Source organism: Oncorhynchus mykiss, chromosome 6 (assembly GCF_057628025.1).
Source record: "Oncorhynchus mykiss isolate SJ-2025 chromosome 6, ASM5762802v1, whole genome shotgun sequence".
Classification (NCBI taxonomy): Eukaryota; Metazoa; Chordata; class Actinopteri; order Salmoniformes; family Salmonidae; genus Oncorhynchus; species Oncorhynchus mykiss.
Window position 1 is genome coordinate 33,020,884 of NC_143027.1, and position 18,352 is coordinate 33,039,235.

Here is an 18,352-nt window from a genome sequence, read left to right on the forward strand (position 1 = left end):
TAGTAATTGGTTGACCATATAGTGACCCAGTTATCAAAATAAATCTCCCCTCCGGATCAGATATGTTTTTGTCAATTATGAATGGAACATTTTTATGGATAAGTATGGCTGTGCCTCTACTGTTTGATTTGAAAGATGAGACATACACCTGTCCCACCCAAGCTCTGCGGAGTTTGGCATGTTCAGCATCACAGAGGTGTGTCTCTTGTAATAGCGCAATGTCTGCTTTTTCCTTTTTTAGAGCACATAGTATCTTTTTCCATTTTATTGCATGCCCTAGACCATGGCAGTTCCATGTCAATAGATTTAAGGTACTAGTCATCGTCATCGAGCAGTAATCGAACTTTAGTGCAAGTCATCGCTGGTTAAAAGTGGATAGTAATTACAGCTGCGTTCACATAAAAAGAAAATAAATGGTGTACATAAAATAATAATCTCTGAACACCCCAGCCGAGTTCCCAAACAACTCGACACATCCCGTTGGATCTATTACACCCCCCCCCGCTCAGTCTCAATTCTGTGTTCCGAATAAAACAAAAACCGGGAACAGTTAGCAACGCACAACGTCTCCCTCTCCCCACCAAAGAAATGCCTCATCCTCTCCACCCCGCATTGAGTAAATAACATAGTTGCCCTCGTCCAGACCACAGTAAAAGAGGGGAGAAAAATAAAATCAATAGCCCAGCCTACATATGCCTCCCCCAAGGGACATAGGGAACCCCAGGTAATAATAGCAACAACAAAAAAAACAGGGAAATAAAAGTAGGCTGAAACATTAGTAGGCCTAGGTTAGGCTATACAGCCCATCCCTCTCAGTTAAAGGACAATAAATATAAATTGGACGGCTATAATGACATTTAGGGGGTGGATCTCTGGATATCGGCTATATGTCGTCTTACCTCCTTTAGTAATGGCATTAATTGCATTTAGTCATTGGTCTGTTTCTCATTGGCCAGTATTGTCTTTCAAAAAACGTTTAGCCTCTTCGGGAGTTTTGAAGTGTCGCACTTGGTGAAGAATCCTGAGCTCGTTTGGGTATTTGAATCCCCTGAAGATGCCTCGGCCAATGGAGTATTTCTTCACTTCGTCAAATTCTCGGCGCTTTCGGCGTATTCCAGCAGACAGGTCCTGGTGTAAAGCGAGTTTGGCATTTCCCACTGTGATGGTGTTGTTTTTCGCCGCCTGTAGGACTCGTTCCTTGTCGGTGAATCTCAGGAAACGTATGGTGATTGGGCGCGGTGGTTGTCTGGCTGCTGGTGGGGGCCTCAGTGCTCGGTGAGCTCTCTCTAGTTCTATGGGCCTGTCGGTGGGCAGGTGGAGCCACTCGGGAAGTTTGTCTTGCAGGGAGCGGATCAGTGGCATGTTTCCCTCTTCTTTTTCGCCCAGATTGAATAGAACACAATTATTCCTTCGCCCCCTGTTTTCCAGGTCCTCTGTTTTCTCTTCCAGATGCTCGATTTTCTTTTTAGCATATGCTATTGTTTCCATGGCATCTGTCAATAAGTTTTCCATGGATAGGATTCGCCCCTCTGCCTCGTCCAGGCGCCCCGCGTTTATGGTTATCTTGTTGTTGATGTCAGGCAAAGCGTTTTCCAGGATTGTCACCTTGCCCCCTATCGCACTGAGCTGAGAATTAATGGCATCTAATTTATTGTTTAGTTCTGTACGTTGGGATCTCAACTCAGAAAGGATGTCTTTGACAGAGTGCGAGGTTGGCATTCGTTGTGCCTCGTGGGGGAGCGGGTTCTCTTGCTCCTGGCTAATGGCGCTAGTTTTTTCTTAAACTAGCTTCTTCTTGGAGGCTTTTTCCGTCGCTAATACTCGAGTCCGGGTAAAAATGTCACCTGTAGTGTCGCCTTTTGTAGCCGCCATTACTTTTTCTTACTAAAGCTAAATGAGTGTGAACTTGGAGTGGAGGTAAGATTAGGAATTGGAAACTACTTGTGCGGAGCTCTTAGTTCATGCGGCCATCTCGTTCAAGGGTCACGTGATCCCCCGGACAGCTAGTTTCTGTCCTCTGGGTACATTGACTTCAATACAAAACCTAGGAGGATCATGGTTCTCACCCCCTTCCATAGACTTACACAGTAATTCTGACAACTTACGGAGAACGTCCTCCAACCTATCAGAGCTCTTGCAGCATGAACTAACATGTTGTCCACCGAATCAAAGGATCACAGAATGAATATATTACTGATAGTAGAAGCTACTACTAGCTAGCACTGCAGTGCATACAATATGGTGAGTAGTTGACTCAAAGACAGAGAAAGACAATACTTGAACAGTTTTGAACAAATTCATTTCTTCAAAAATGAAGCAGAAGCAAGAGAGAGCTATATTTCGTTGTAACTGCTAAACTACTTGCTGAATGTACACTGTACTAGGTCTGTCCCCGACTGCGCTGCGTAAAAAAAAATGACAGTGGGTGACTGTGAGACTAGCACCCGTTGTCTCTCTCTCCTCCCTGCTGCAGCGACCACCACAGAACATCAACAGTGTTTATCGCGCTGTCCCTTTTGCTGAAGATGTAACATAATTACAGCCATTTCTGACTGAAAAGTTCTGTTATCGAAATTCCTCATTTGTTTAGGAAAGAAATTCCCTAAAATGGATGCAGAGGTCATAACAAATAAACTCAAAACGGGGTGAATGTTTACTGGTTTCTCAGGAGGTAAAGGGGAAGTCTGACGTGTGGAATAAATTTACTGGAGATCAATAAAAAGAAGGTAAGGAGCAAATGCTGTGTGCATATTATGTGTTAGGTTACAATATCATTTTTCTGACCGTTTGGAACAATCTAAACAACACTAAATAAATGATAAGTGTACCAGAGTCTGTTGTGATATTTTTTTGTAAAGCCTTTATTACAGCAAAGACTAAAAGCAGTTGAATACATTTTTGAATGCAATTTCCGAATTGGAACGGTTTATTTATTGCTTGTGCTAATCATTTAAGTGTCGCTTTGTTATTTTAAAACTAAAATACTTGATTGCTTTTCAAATCATGAATGACTCGTATGCTGTGTGATGACATGAACAAATGAATTATAGATTGATACAGTACAGTAGCCTATAGAAGTATTGAAATATATGCCTAAGTAAGTTAATGTATTAAGACTGTCGTGTCTTTGGCTATGCCGGATTAAGTGATATGACATGCTATTCAATAAAATAATTTCTCCGTCATTAATATTACCTGATTGAGATGATGATGTAAATGTAATTAACTAGAGTCGGGCACCACAAAATAATATTTATAGAGCTGTTATCTTCCGAATAAACTCTTAAAGACCTAGTAGTATTTTACATCAATAGCAGTCAATATTAATCATCATCTTAATTTAGTCTCATCTGAAAGTTGTAAATTCTTAGTTATCTGCATGAACCCTGGCTAACAAGTTGAATCAGCAATACAAAATTAGGTATTTAGTAAATAAGTAATTAAACCCAACTAATCACACAGAATTACACATACACATATTTAAATCATAACTTGATTACACATAACGTCCCTAGCGGGCGGAACAGATATGACAGCTTGTTACACAAAAGAAAAGGGTCTGGGTTTGAGTGAAAGAGCTGGAAGAATGAGGAACAAAGGGAAGAAGCTGTGCTATCGTAAATACAGTATCCTATGCATTCTAAATTACCGCCCATTTGGAAAAGGAAAATGCAATAAATATTTACTCTGAGCTGCGCTTCAGTAGGTTGGTGGTAGATGGAAGGCCGTGTTGCCCAACCGAGTCCTTTGAAGAATGTCTCTGGTGGTCAAGTGGATACGTTGTAGTAACGTCGTTGTTTTATAGACGGGATACTCTGTCTGTTCCTTCCTAATTCTCGTTTGCATCTGCTGTTGCTAACTCAACGGCTAGGAGGTATCACTTCTGTAGTGAATAAGAGTTCAAAGTTCATACCATTCGCAACCAAAGCTCACGCTGATGTTGGCTTCGTTCTGTAGTTATTATCTGAACCATTCTGACATCGGACTGTTGTCCTCACATCTTCGGAACAGGAGGTTATATTGTCATCAAGGGCTTATATAGGAAGGGAAAGGAGGGCGTGTTTGAAAAGTTTTATGTCCCTTCACAGGGGTGAGCCACTGATTTGAGCAGAGCCCCCTATCTTATGAAAATCTCACATTTTAGAAGCTAAAATCACATTTCATCCCATCATGAATAATTTCATATTCAAACATTTAAATTGAACAACAATTATATGTGAATCCGATAACTCTGAGGTGTAGACTTTCCACTGTAGAGTTTGTCATCTTATCATTGATGAGAATGTCTCAGATGACAATCGAACTGACATCATATTAATTAAGTACAACCGCATATGTTCAATTGATCGGATTGCCAGAATATAGTTCATTTCCCCCCACCTTCTGATGTTCCCAGAATCTCTGTTAACCAAGGGTTTTGCAAATGTAACCTCAGTAGGGTAGAGAGAGGAAAAAGGGGGGAAGAGGTATTTATGACTGTCATAAACCTACCTCCCAGGCCAACGTCATGACAAGACTAAACAGGATGCGTTCTTAGACCTACAGCTCGATGGTGGTTATACAAGGCTGCCATACTAAGCCTACTAATGATAATGACATTTATTATTATAATGATGATCATAACAATAATAGTAATAACAATAAGGAGATCAAGAAAAAGAAGGGTTACTATTATTATCGATATTGTTTTTCGGACAATTTGGAACAATGTAAACAACACAAAATTAATTATAAATAATACGAGGCACCGTTCTATCGAATATAAAGTGTAAAGACTTTATTACGGCATGGATAAACAGTTTCACAAATGTACTAACTTGTTGTGGTTGTGTGAGTCTTGGTGCTCACGGAATCAGTAGGCTATTAAACAAACACTCAAACAGGCAACAAAAGCAAGATCTGTCTTATTGCTGTAGATACATATGGATGATTTACAGTTGAAGTCAGAAGTTTACATACACCTTAGCGAAATACATTTCAACTCAGTTTTTCACAATTCCTGACATTTAATCCTAGTAAAAATTCCCTGTCTTAGGTCAGTTAGGATCACCACTTTATTTTAAGAATGTGAAATGTCAGAATAATAGTAGAGAGAATGATTTATTTCAGCTTTTATTTATTTCATCATATTCCCAGTGGGTCAGAATTTTACATACACTCAATTAGTATTTTGGTAGCATTGCCTTTAAATGGTTTAACTTGGGTCAAATGTTTTGGGTAGCCTTCCACAAGCTTCCCACAATAAGTTGGCCCATTCCTCCTGACGGAGCTGGTGTAACTGAGTCAGGTTTGTAGGCCTCCTTGCTCGCACACGGTTTTTCAGTTCTGCCCACAAATTGTCTATAGGATTGAGGTCAGAGCATTGTGATGGCCACTCATATACCTTGACTTTGTTGTCCTTCAGCCATTTTGCCACAACTTTGGGAGTATGCTTGGGGTCATTGTCCATTTGGAAGACCCATTTGCGACCAAGATTTAACTTCCTTATTGATGTCTTGAGCTGTTGCTTCAATATATCAACATAATTTCCCCTCATGATGCCATCTATTTTGTGAAGTGCACCAATCCCTCCTGCAGCAAAGCACCCCCACAACATGATGCTGCCACCCTCATGCTTCACGGTTGGGATGGTGTTCTTCGGCTTGCAAGCATCCCCCTTTTTCCTCCAAACATAACGATGGTCATTATGGCCAAACAGTTCTATTTTTGTTTCATCAGACCAGAAGACATTTCTCCACAAAGTACGATCTTTGTCCCCATGTGCAGCTGCAAACCATAGTCTGGCTTTTTTATGGTGGTTTTGGAGCAGTGGCTTCTTCCTTGCTGAGTGGCCTTTCAGGTTATGTCGATGTAGGACTCATTTTACTGTGGATATAGATACTTTTGCACCTGTTTCCTCCAGCATCTTCACAAGGTCCTTTGCTGTTCTGGGATTGATTTGCACTTTTCACACCAAAGTACGTTCATCTCTAGGAGACAGAACGTGTCTCCTTCCTGAGCGGTATGACGGCTGCGTGGTCCCATGGTGTTTGAACAGATGAACGTGGTACCAGCAGGCATTTGGAAATTGTTCCCAAGGATGAACCAGACTTGTGGATGTCTACAATTCTTTTTCCGAGGTCTTGGCTGATTTCTTTTGATTTTCCCATGATGTCAAGCAAAGAGGCACTAAGTTTAAAGGTAGGCCTTGAAATACATCCACAGGTACACCTCCAATTGACTCAAATGATGGCAATTAGCCTATCTGAAGCTTCTAAAGCCATGACATCATTTTCTGGAATTTTCCACGCTGTTTAAAGGCACAGTCAACTTAGTGTATGTAAACTTCTGACCCACTGGAATTGTGATAGTGAATTATAAGTGAAATAACCATTCTGTAAACAATTGTTGGAAAAATGACTTGTGTCATGCACAAAGTCGATGTCCTAACCGACTTGCCAAAACTATAGTTTGTTAACAAAAAATGTGTGGAGTGGCTGAAAAATGAGTTTTAATGACTCCAACATAAGTGTATGTAAACCTTCAACTTCAACTGTATAAAGCCAGGCACATTTAACAGTTAGGCTTTTGATTATAGACCTAATTAAGAAGGTTTCCTCGCATCACTTTTCTTACACAATTAAGGCAAGGGCCGTTTTCTCGTCTCTTAACTCCGCTGCTGCCTCCACCACGTTTTTTCTCAACACCAATATGCTGGTCATCTTTGCCATTATGCACATAGCAACATGGTCTAGGAAAGGCGCCAATTCAACAGCGCACTGATGTGTTTCAGAACCACGGACAGCGACCACTATCCAATGCGGGAGAAAGACATTTTTTATAAAATAATGTTATTTTTGGTAGTGTTGCGCCATTGTTCTTACGTAATATAACCATATACAATTTCAGTAGCACGTCATAGAGTGATGGATTGTGCCATCCCAATGGCCTCCACAAGTCCACTGAGACAGGTGCGAATCAGACGTGTGTCTTGTACACACATTTTTTGCTACTGCTCGACTAAAGAAATCTCAGTCGACAAACAGCCTATCAAACAAACAATTGACCAGTGAACGAAATAGTGTCAATCCTACACTGTACTGCATGATTGTAGCGGGTTTATTAACGCATTAGTTCTAGTAGCTATGTTGACTATGAATTTAGATAAAATGGTGACAAGGATGTAGGCTGTGTGTAGCGGTTAGCTGTTATGATATGATGATTTGCCTTGGAAAGGCTTTTTTCGGCTGGTCACAGACAGCTGATGTATTATGCACTGACAAGCGAAGGGATAATAAGGTGAGAGGAGGAGATCGCGTAGATGTGAGAAGGAATTATACGATGAGCAAAGTGATCGTGCTGTTTGTATGTGGCTGCTATGAAAGTGAACTGTGTTTGTGTGTAGTCAGGGGTTTATTCATTCCACCGATTCTGTTGAAAAATGTTTCTTAAATGGAATGAAACGGATAAACATACCTGCATTTGTCCAATAGAAACTTGTTTGCAACTGTTGGACTAATGATTACATCCTAGTTTAGCTAAGTGCAGGCAAGATTGTGCAAGGCGGTATTGAATGTGTCACTGTCTGTTACCTTCATTACTCAAATTTTTCTCTCGACCTGTGTGCACATTTATAGGCTAGGTTGCAGCAACCTCATGATGGGTCTAAGGACAATTTTTGTGTCATGAAGTAGCCTAAACCTATCGCCATTACATTGCGCTGGGTGAATGGAATGTGAATGACAGTCATCCGATATGCTGTGATGGAAATAAAGCCATGCTCATAAAAATACAAAAAATCGTCCTCCATCACTTTAAACCAGGGGTGTCAAAGTCAAATGGACGGAGGGCCAAATAAAAAAATCAGCTACAAGACGAGGGCCGGACTGTTCGAATGTTCATTGAAAAATTTTTAAATGACGCATATAGTCTAGTGAACCTAATTGAACCTACTGAAAACCTAACAAATATATTACAATATGATCAGATAAATAAAGCAATATTTTCTTATGGCTCTGTCAGTAATCTTTAATTTTCAACAGACACAAAAGACAAATTTCCTTTATATAAATATCCCCATAACATGAACATTAAATGAAAGAAACCGGTATTCAAGGCACCATCAGTAGACTATATTTTCTATTTTAGCAAAAGTGGGCTAAATTTACTTCAAAGAAAAAACAATAATAGCAATTTTCTATCATCCACTCAACTGAAATATTTTTAAAATATAATTGGATTGAAATACAAAAAAATAAAGTGCAAAAATCTATTAATCAAAAACAACACTTTGTTTAAGGAGAAGTAACATGCAGTGAAAACAAATATTAAATTTTAACTTTTAAACTTGAACTGAGTAAAAACTCTAAATATGTGATTGCACAGTAATGTTCACTTGTTTGAGGTTGAGGGTGATACTTGGTGGTGTCCCATCTTTTCCACAAGTTCATCAATGTTTGGGGTAAGGCTCTGAGCTGAAGAAATCCTCAGAATTGAGTGGAGGTGTTCAGCAGTAAGTCGACTTCTGTGTGATGTTTTGTTCAGGTTCATCAAAGAAACCTGTGTGAACAACTGTTATGTGCTGCCAAACATAGACAACGTTTGAGCAGCCTGGATGCGCAGCTGGGGCATTGTGCCGGGGAGGAAACGGGCGAACTCCGCAGCACCCACTGCCGCATATTTTGCCCTCAGTGCATCATTGCATTGGAGGTCAATCAACTCCATTTGGAGGTTTGGTGGTGAGCTTTCCACGTCAACAGCAAATGGGTTACCGAGCAGTTCCAACCTGCTTTTTTGTGCTTCAAAGTCAGCAAATCGGCGTCGAAAGTCAGCGGCAAGCATACCTATTTTATCAGCCAACTGTGTGCTCGGGAACGCACTGGTAGAGAGCTTCTCTTTCATGGTCTGGCAGCTGGGAAAGTGGCTCAAATTTTCTTTCCGCATCTGCGTCTCCCACAGAGTCAGTTTGGTTTTAAATGCCTTCACTGTACTGTACATATCAGAGATGACACGATCCCGACCCTGCAGCTGCAAGTTTATTGCATTCAGATGACTCGTAATGTCACACAGAAAAGCCATTTCACACAGAAACATTTCGTCTCGGAGTTGTGTTGTGTCTTTCCCTTTGCTGTCCAAGAACAGACAAATCTCCTCACGAAGCTCGAAACATCTTTGAAGCACCTTTCCCTGGCTTAGCCATCGCACCTCTGTGTGATAAGGCAAATCACCATGCTCCGTTTCTAACTCCGTCAGAAATGCCTTGAACTGGCGGTGATTCAAACCTTTGGCTCTGATAAAGTTAACTGTGCGCGTGATGATGCTCATTACATGCTCCATTTTCAAGGCTTTACCGCACAACGCTTCCTGGTGTATGATACAATGATAAGCTGTCAGCTCACCTGTCGCGTTTTCCTCTTGCATCTTTTCCCGTATCTTCGCCACCAGTCCGCTCCTGTGTCCACACATCGCAGGTGCTCCGTCGGTTGTCAAACCCACGAGTTTTTCCCAAGGCAGCTCCATCTCATTTACACATCTTGACACCTCTTCATACAAATCATGCCCCGTAGTTGTGCCATGCATAGGACGTAAAGCCAAAAACTCCTCTGTCACGCTTAGGTTGGAGTCCACTCCGCGGATGAAAATTGACAACTGGGCAATGTCAGAAATGTCGGTGCTCTCATCCACAGCCAAGGAATATGCAATAAAATCTTTTCCCTTTTTCACAAGCTGCTCTTTTAGATTGATCGACAACTGGTCTACTCTCTCGGCAATGGTGTTTCTGCTCAGACTCACATTTAAAAAGAGTTGCCTTTTTTCTGGGCAAACTTCGTCACAAACTTTAATCATGCAGTTTTTGATGAAATCCCCCTCCGTAAATGGCCGGGCTGATTTAGCGATCTCTTCTGCCAAAATAAAACTGGCCTTGACAGCAGCCTGGCCTTGTGATTTGGCTTTTTTGAACAGAGCCTGTCGAGATTTGAGGCCTCGTTTTAATTCCTCTGCCTTTTGTAGCCTTTGTTCCATGTCCATATTCTTGTTTTTGTCCGCGTGTTTCGTTTCATAATGTCGTCTCAGATTATACTCTTTCAGTACCGCCACACTTTCTCCACACAGAAGACACACAGGTTTTCCAGCTACCTTCGTGAACATATACTCCGACTCCCACCTTGTTTGAAACCCCCGGTTCTCAGTATCCACCTTCCGTTTTGCCATTTTTGATGGGTATCTGAAAGTTAATTTTACTGTGATGCTGACGACTGCTGTGCCAATAAATATTGAAATGAAGCAGCCTACTGCTCGGTGCGTCACCTTTGCATTGTGGGAAATGTAGTATTGGTGCGTGTAAAAGATCTGCGGGCTGCCGGCTTGCTGCGGGCCGGTTCTAATAATAAATCAAGATCATCCCAGGGGCCGTAAAAAACCTTCTTGCGGGCCGGATGTGGCCCGCGGGCCTTGACTCTGACATATGTGCTTTAAACGGCACCGACCGCCACTGGTGGGGTCATAATAGTTTGTATCTCAAACCGTTTGGACTTTACAGACGTTTTTGTGAGATTAACTGTTTTAGGGATCGGTAGTTCAAATAGAGTGCTTATTCTTTGCTAATGTTTTATATAATGTATCTCATGCCTTTAACCCTGCTTTCTGTTCAATTGAGCAGCGTTGTCTGTGTATAAACTTAAAGGGATAGTTTGGGATTTTTGGCAGTGAAGCCCTTTAATCTACTTCCCCCGAGTCAGATGAACTTGTGGATAAAGTGTCCAGTATGACACAGAGACATACTGGACACAGAGTTAGAGGTAATTGTGCTAGCCAATGCTAACTAGTTTAACACAAAGACTGGAAGTCTTTGAGATCAGCTAGCACTCATCTGACTCTGGGGAAGGAGACAAAGGACTTAATTGTCAAAATCCCAAACTATCTCTTTAAGCACTGCTAGTTGGACTAAGTTTCCAGGTGCAGTGGACTGTTCTGAACAGTTAGCCTGCAGCTTTGTTCCTCTCTCAGAGGAGTGGTATGAGGGCATGCCAGATGATCCACAGACAGGCACTAACTTTCTTTAGCAGAATGTGGAACGGTTACAGAACTGGCTGTAAATTGTTCATTGCTGTACTTACGTAGAGGTTTTTGGGGCACTGATGCAGTATAGGTAGTGCGTAGATGGACGCAGTAGATTTTTGTGTGTGGGTCTTTATTTCTCATTCTCTCTCTCTTTCAAGCTGTATTGGTTGGATGAGCTTTGTTGTGTGGTCTATGTGGTAATAGTGTGAAGTCAGGACAGGACTGCAGTGGTGCTGCTTTGTGTTTTGCAAAGCATCATGGGCTGTGATGAGTTGAGATGGTATTTAACTAGGACAGAAGTCTTTCTCTCTCTCTCTCTCTCTCCATGCCACTTCTCCTATGCAGTATTATTCTATCTAGTCATACCACCCTCAGCTCAGCTAGGTTTCTCTGGTTCATTAAAACTGTTTCTGTTTCTCAGCATCTGTTTCGTAAACGGAACACTTCTGTGAACATTTTCACAGAAGTGACAATTTTACACGAGGGGGCTCGGCCAATTTCATAAGGCCTCGTCTGACAGTGTACCCAATTAGGAGAGTGAAGCGCAAACCTCCAGCGACGAACAAAGTGTTTACATGGTCAGGCAGGCATGTCTGCTGGGAACGGGAGGGAGCCCACAACAACCACGGTTAGCCTCGACCTAATCAGTCTAGGATTGTCTTCTTACTTAGTCCTTAAACCTTCTGCTGTAGTTAAGAGGTATCGAATATGTTTGAAGTGTTTTTAGGTATCTTCCCGAGAGATAGTGTTGTCTAAAGGGATATCTTATAAAGCCCGTATAAATATACTGGAGGTCATTTAATCTCTCCTTTAATTGTACCAGGGCGGTTCCAGCAATATTTGAGTCTCTTTTGAATTTCTAGTAGATGTGTCCTAGCCAAGGCAGCAATTGCTACAATTAAGTATCTTAATACCGTAGATCCCTGGGGCTAAGCTCCCTCTTCATGTAGCCCACTCACTGTGTCTGTGCCAGGAATCATCTGGGCTTGTTTAACATCCCTCAGTCGGGGTTGAAAGTCACGGCAGCCTGGCAGTCTTCAGCTCTCTGCATTGCTGACACACTATTGATTAGCCATCGCGTCTTCTATCGGCTGCAGTAATCCAAGAGTGTCAGGGGACTGAGGATAAACACAGCCAGCTTTGCTCTGTAGTATCCCTCCATGGAGATGATGTGGAGATATGAGATGCACTGTTTCAAGGTTTTATAGTGGTAGTTTAAATTAAAAGGAGAAGGGTCTCTGGGCTGAGCCTGGTAGCGAGTCTGTCACGTTCGTTGTCCTGTCAAACATGTGTTGTTTTGCTTCATGACTTTATGATTGGAGATTACTGCTCGTCTTCCAGGCTCTGCTGTTCAACAACAGGTTCTGCCGTTATTATGCAAACATTTGGACCATTTTCGACTAATGAGCTTTGATGCAAAAGCCAAGAGCACATCATTGAGAGCAGCTCAGCTTTCAGATTTAATCCCAGTGGATGACGTGTGAGTGGATCTCTCTGCTTCCTTCTGTCAGTATTAATAGTATTAGTTTCTGTGTTAGGAGGGTCAGGTATCACAGTAGCATGGGATTATGGTGGGATTATTATTATCACCGATATTCTTTCCTGTCTCACAGTAAACCCCTAGGGATGTGTGTGTGCGTGAGAACAGAGGGATATAGTGGAGGGGAGAAAGGGAATAGAGTGAAGCTGATGGGGGGGGAAAATAAACTCCTGGGGTTATGGAGACCGTGAGAGCACAGCCACACCTCACTGTGTCAAACTTCCAGTGTGTGAGACCTGGCGGACATATCCAGACATATCTCCGTCAGTATGTCACTGTGTGTGAAGCCATACAGTTGTGTAAAAGTATTTTGCTGAGAAGTCCTCACGGTCTCTGCAGACAAATGTGTGCGCACTTACATTTGAGTATTGTCCCATGTATCTGAGGTGTGAAGTGATGTGAATGAAATGGAGTTTGAGTCGGAGTGAAAGGATGTCTTCACGCCTCATTACAGAGGATCTACGCTGCTGTGCAGACTGAGTGCCTCAGTTTACGTCTCGTCCCACACCACTACTCACAGAGCAGAACCTATTTAGATCTCATTGATGATTGTAGCTAGTCTCCTAAACTGTGCTTTATTGGCTTCCTCTCCCTGCCTTTTATCTCTTCTCTTTTTTAATCTGTCTGTCTCTCACAAAACGTATACACACACACACACACACACACACACACACACACACACACACACACACACACATTACGCAGCAGTGCTGTTCCATTTGATTCTGATTGATTGGTGTTGGCCCCTTTACATTAAAGTACTGAGCCTGTACTTCATTATTGATCCAGCTCCTTTTACCCATTTGATTCTAATCCAAACCACAGCAGTCCTTCCTCCAAAGCAGAAAAATACGTATTTAAATATACTGAAATTATACTTGAATATATATATATAAGTATATATACTGTAAGTACTGTATGTCCTTCATTTTAAATATCCTAAAGTCTATTTATTATCTAAATTGGAACCATTTTAAATACATTTAATGCATTTTAAAATGTTTTATTAACATTTAAATGTATTAAATACATTTCAAATTATCTAAATTGGGACACTTTTTTGGGACTTAAGATATGCTAGAAAAGTACATCTCGTATTTGAAGTATACAGTATAATATGAATTTGTATTTTATTTAAGTGTACTTGTAAAATATCAAAATAAAATAAAAGTTCTCTGCTTGGGCTATTCCACCTGCTACGTTATCTTATGTAGCTCAGGAATAGTGTCAGTGCCTCGCCTCAGGAAGTACACATTTATTTAGTCCACAGCATTTCCCCAACATTATGGCAACGTTCTTATCAAGTTCCTATAACCACATTGCAGTGTCCTTGAGAGAGAGAGAGAGATTGTTCTTTTAGCTTGCTGCTCTGAGATCAAACATCACACAATTTACATCAAATCAGAGCCATGTACTCAATATCTGGCTGTGCGTTAATGGTGTTAGTGAGTTTCAACAGCTGCTGTTGCACCAGACGATGAGATGACGCTTCTATTTGAAAGTGGGCTATCCATCCACCTTTCTTTGTTTAGCTGGGAACAACAGCTCTGCAGCTGTGGGCCTCTCGTGGATTGTTTTGGAAAAGGTCTGATGGAGGGAGCGCTGGCTAGGCACGCCACGGGTCAGATAGCCTCAGAGAGGGGGAGGGCGGGATAGAGGGAGAGAAGGGAGGGATGGGGGATTAGAGGGTGTGATTGAGGGAGAGAGATAGGGATAGGGGGATAGAGGGAGAGAGAAAGGGGGATAGAGATAGAGATTTAGGGGGGGGGGGTAGAGAGAGTAGGAGTCAGGGAGAGTAGGAGTGAGGCACCAGCACAGCAGTGCCAACAGTCCAGGTCCCCTACACAATGACACACGAAGCCAGACTGACCGACCGACCGACTGGCTAATTAACATTCCTCATGTTCAACAGACAGACAGACAGACCCAGCACCAGAAAACATTTTGTTGTTGTTGTTAGTATAATTATTACCAAGGTGTAGGGTGCCCCGAAGGGACTTTTCTAATCAACTGTATGCAATAATTTCCTCTGTGTTGTCGTAGGAATTCAGTCTTCTCTGTGTTGAATTCTCCAACCCCCACTGTCTCACCTCTGACAAGCAGAGGTTACATCCTGGAAGTCTGACATCTGATTGGAGGTTAACTTTACAGTAATACTATGGGTGAACAACTCAGCTTTTGAACAACTCTGATGCTTATGAAGGGATCTTTAGATGAATTGTTCTTCCTTATTTGTTTCTCTCTTTCTCTCTTTGAACATGCTTAGAAAAATGCCTTGTAATGCTTTGTAACTTAAGCTTTATGCCTTGTATAATGTGAATCGTTCATTTGACAAAGTAATTAAGTACACTTATATTTAGAATTCCTTCTCAGACGTTTCCTCATTACCTATGACTGTAACTCAACCATAGTCTCTTGCGTATTGCTAATTATTTTTATGAAGTCAGATGAGCATTTTAATAGGCTAATTGGTCAGTCTTATTACGAGTCGCATGTGATGTGTGTGTATATATAATATAGGTTACTGTATAGACACACATCAAATATTACTGTTCCACAGTATTTGTGTTCTCTTGACGAGCATCCTGGTGAAATGTAGCCTGGCTGACGCGACCCACATGACTACACAGCGAGAGATGGTGTTAGCCAGATTAGGTGAAATGACCTTGAGGCTGTGAATTGTGCTCTTTATACATGTTATGCAATAGCATGACCTCCATGATATATTCATGATAATTGCATTTCCAATTCGCATTTGAATAAACATGTTATGACTCAGTGCTGCCCATGAAGGCCAACAGCCAATGTACACACACACACACACACACACACACACACACACACACACACACACACAGAGAGAGAGAACACACACACACACACACACACAGAGAGAACACACACATACAGACAGTCTCTCCTGAGGCCAATGTTTATACACACACACACACACACACATACAGACAGTGTCTCCTAACCTGCCCTACAGCACAGACATCAGATCCAAGTCAAATAGTATTTACTCTGTGTGTTGCTGCTGTGTTGTTAGCAACGGCAGAGCTGGTGCACCGATAAGGCTTCAGTTTGAGGATGAAGACAGTGTCTGTCTGTGCTAAATACCCCTCTTAATGTCCGCCTGCTTTGTTTTGTTTGGGTCCAGACACACACAATAACATTTTCAATTAATAATAAAACCAGAATTGACAATCCTCTTCAAGGACAATTTCACGCCAGCCGGAGCTGAAAATATTTTTGGTATCAGATTGTTCTGGAAATTCTCGCATAGAAGCTTCATTGGGAGGAAGGATGTTTGAAATGCTTTTTACATTTGTATCACAAACCATTTTTGACAATCATAATGAACGTGGCAATTTCAGGCCCTTTTTAGACCTGTACATGGCTCCTGTAAGACCCTATGATCTGTGAACACTACATGACACCTTGGTGTCGTTATACTCTTTATAATGGGCTCTAACATATGGAGTACGTCTACATTCTGAAAGACACATTTTCAGTCAAAACTACTGTTTTTGATTTAGCTGATTCTTAGACATATCGTCTGGAACCATATAATCTTCAAACTCATCGCTTTTCCAGAGTGGGCTCTCTGGTACTTTTAATGATATGACCCATTTTATACATAGAAATTAACGTTATAGGTCATTAAATCTCCACCCAGCACAGCCAGAAGAGGATTTGCCACCCCTCAGAGCCTCGTTCCTCTCTAGTTTTCTGCCTTTTAGGGAGTTTTTCCTAGCCACCGTGTGTCTACATCTGCATTGCTTGCTGTTTGGGGTTTTAGGCTGTGTTTCTGTATAGCACTTTTGTGACATCGGCTGATGTAAAAAGGGCTTTATGAATACATTTGATTGGTTAACCAATCACAGCCCTCCTTTTGGATTGCAAATTCCAATGACCATTCAATGTGTTGGGAATGTGATATACTTGTAGAGTATATTGTTCCAAACAATACGTCTTAAAGTGAACACAATCAAAAAGGGTCATTTTGAGATATTAATATGACTATTTTTAATATTGAATAAATTAAGGCTGTAATTCAGCTACCAAGCTTAGCACTGTTCTTCAAGTAAATGTGTTTTTGTAAAATGCTCAGTGAAAATTGTTAGAAGAAGTCCCTGTGCAGAGAATTGTATGTTTTGTTTTACTTTGCATTCATTTGTTGTTGTATGGTATACATTTTAAAGTGAAAAATCCTAGTCTCAGCATTTCTCTGTTACTGTGGAATTGCCCTGTCTTGAGGCTGGTAGACTTCCTGACGTGATGTCTACTTGGGAGGGAGAAAGTATGCGACAGGTGACATCATAGTTGTACATTTGACATTTTGGTTCCTCGCTCGTGTGTAGACGCACAAGAACAACACACACACACAGAGAATGCTAATTGGATGAAGGCTCACCAGAGCGAGCCCTGATTGGACACATGCCTGATGAAGTGAGATATGTTTGGACACAGAGCTGATAAGGAGGAGTGCTTATAGGTTGCAGCGGGACACACAGGCAAAGCTTATGTAAGTAATAATGGCGGGTGGACTGAATGGGCTGCGCTCTGAGTAGCAGGTACATTGATATGCTGGAGGTGAGGCCACTGCAGGTTTAGCTGGAGGTTAGCAGACAAAAATAGACACAGAAAGAAAACACTGAAATATATCCAATATCTCACTGTGTAAATGCCCCCACCATCTCTCTCTCTCTTCTCTCTCTCTCTCTTTCTCTCTCTCGCTCTCTTTATTAAACAACTGCACTTAGACTCATTTCACACTCACATACATTCTAGTTAGACACACACACACAAGCTGATGGTGTGGCTGAATGGTGAATAGCTTGGTTGTGTGTGTGTGTGTGTGTGTGTGTGTGTGTGTGTGTGTGTGTGTATGTGTGTGAGAGCGTTGGCTGAGGTTCCATTAGTCCTCATGCAGTAGTACACTCTGAAGGTCTGCAGTCTCTCTGCTTGACGTGGAGTCATTTATCCAGCGCAGTTACTGCAGCACGCATGGCTGCTCACACACCCATCTACCTCCCCTCTTTCTTCTTCCCCCCACTCCTCACAGGGAGTTTTTGTTTGGCTGTGTGAGGAGGGAGAATTGTGGAGTGACTGACAGCAGGAACACCACTAATGAATGCACAAAAACCCAATTGTCTTGCCTTCTCAGAGAATAGATCATTTGCTGCGGGATGGTTAATCACTTCAGGTTTTGAAATAGATGAAATTGCCTTTAACTGTCGGAAATTAACAAAAAAATATGAAATTAATATTTTGAGGGGCCACCCGCTAAAATTGCTCCAATAATGAAAACACTTTAGCGTATCTGCTGGAATTTCCCAGTTAATTAAAAAATATTTGCCTGCAGACATTTTTCCAAGTTTCTATTCTGACATCAGAGGTACGGCCTAACATTGAAGTAGAGGGCATTCTCCTACTGTTCTTTCACTCTGTAATCATATAATGTAATGGACTCTTTCTTCTCTTCTCTTCCAGAGGCTGTCTGGAGATTGAAACCTCCCCATGACTGCCTGATGACCAAGAGATGTGGTCGTGATCTCTGTTCCACTGGCAGAGCTTTTCACTAAGCAAGGTGACTGATTACACCTTCACGGTTCACTTAGCAGGGTGACTGATTACACCTTCACTTTTCACTTAGCAGGGTGACTGATTTGCACCTTCACTTTTCACTTAGCAGGGTGACTGATTACACCTTCACTTTTCACTTAGCAGGGTGACTGATTACACCTTCACTTTTCACTTAGCAGGGTG

General features: G+C 41.7%; 1 protein-coding gene across 2 annotated transcripts in view; it reads left to right on the forward strand.

The window, feature by feature from the left end:
• LOC110525789 (phosphatidylinositol 4-phosphate 5-kinase type-1 beta) overlaps positions 1-18,352 on the forward strand; it is a 104,610-nt gene that overhangs the window by 34,937 nt on the left and 51,321 nt on the right. For both annotated transcript variants that reach the window (XM_090237709.1, XM_036979937.2), the window contains exon 2: positions 18,077-18,173. The gene's annotated coding sequence lies outside the window, so the exon portion shown is untranslated. The remainder of the gene's footprint in view (positions 1-18,076; positions 18,174-18,352) is intronic.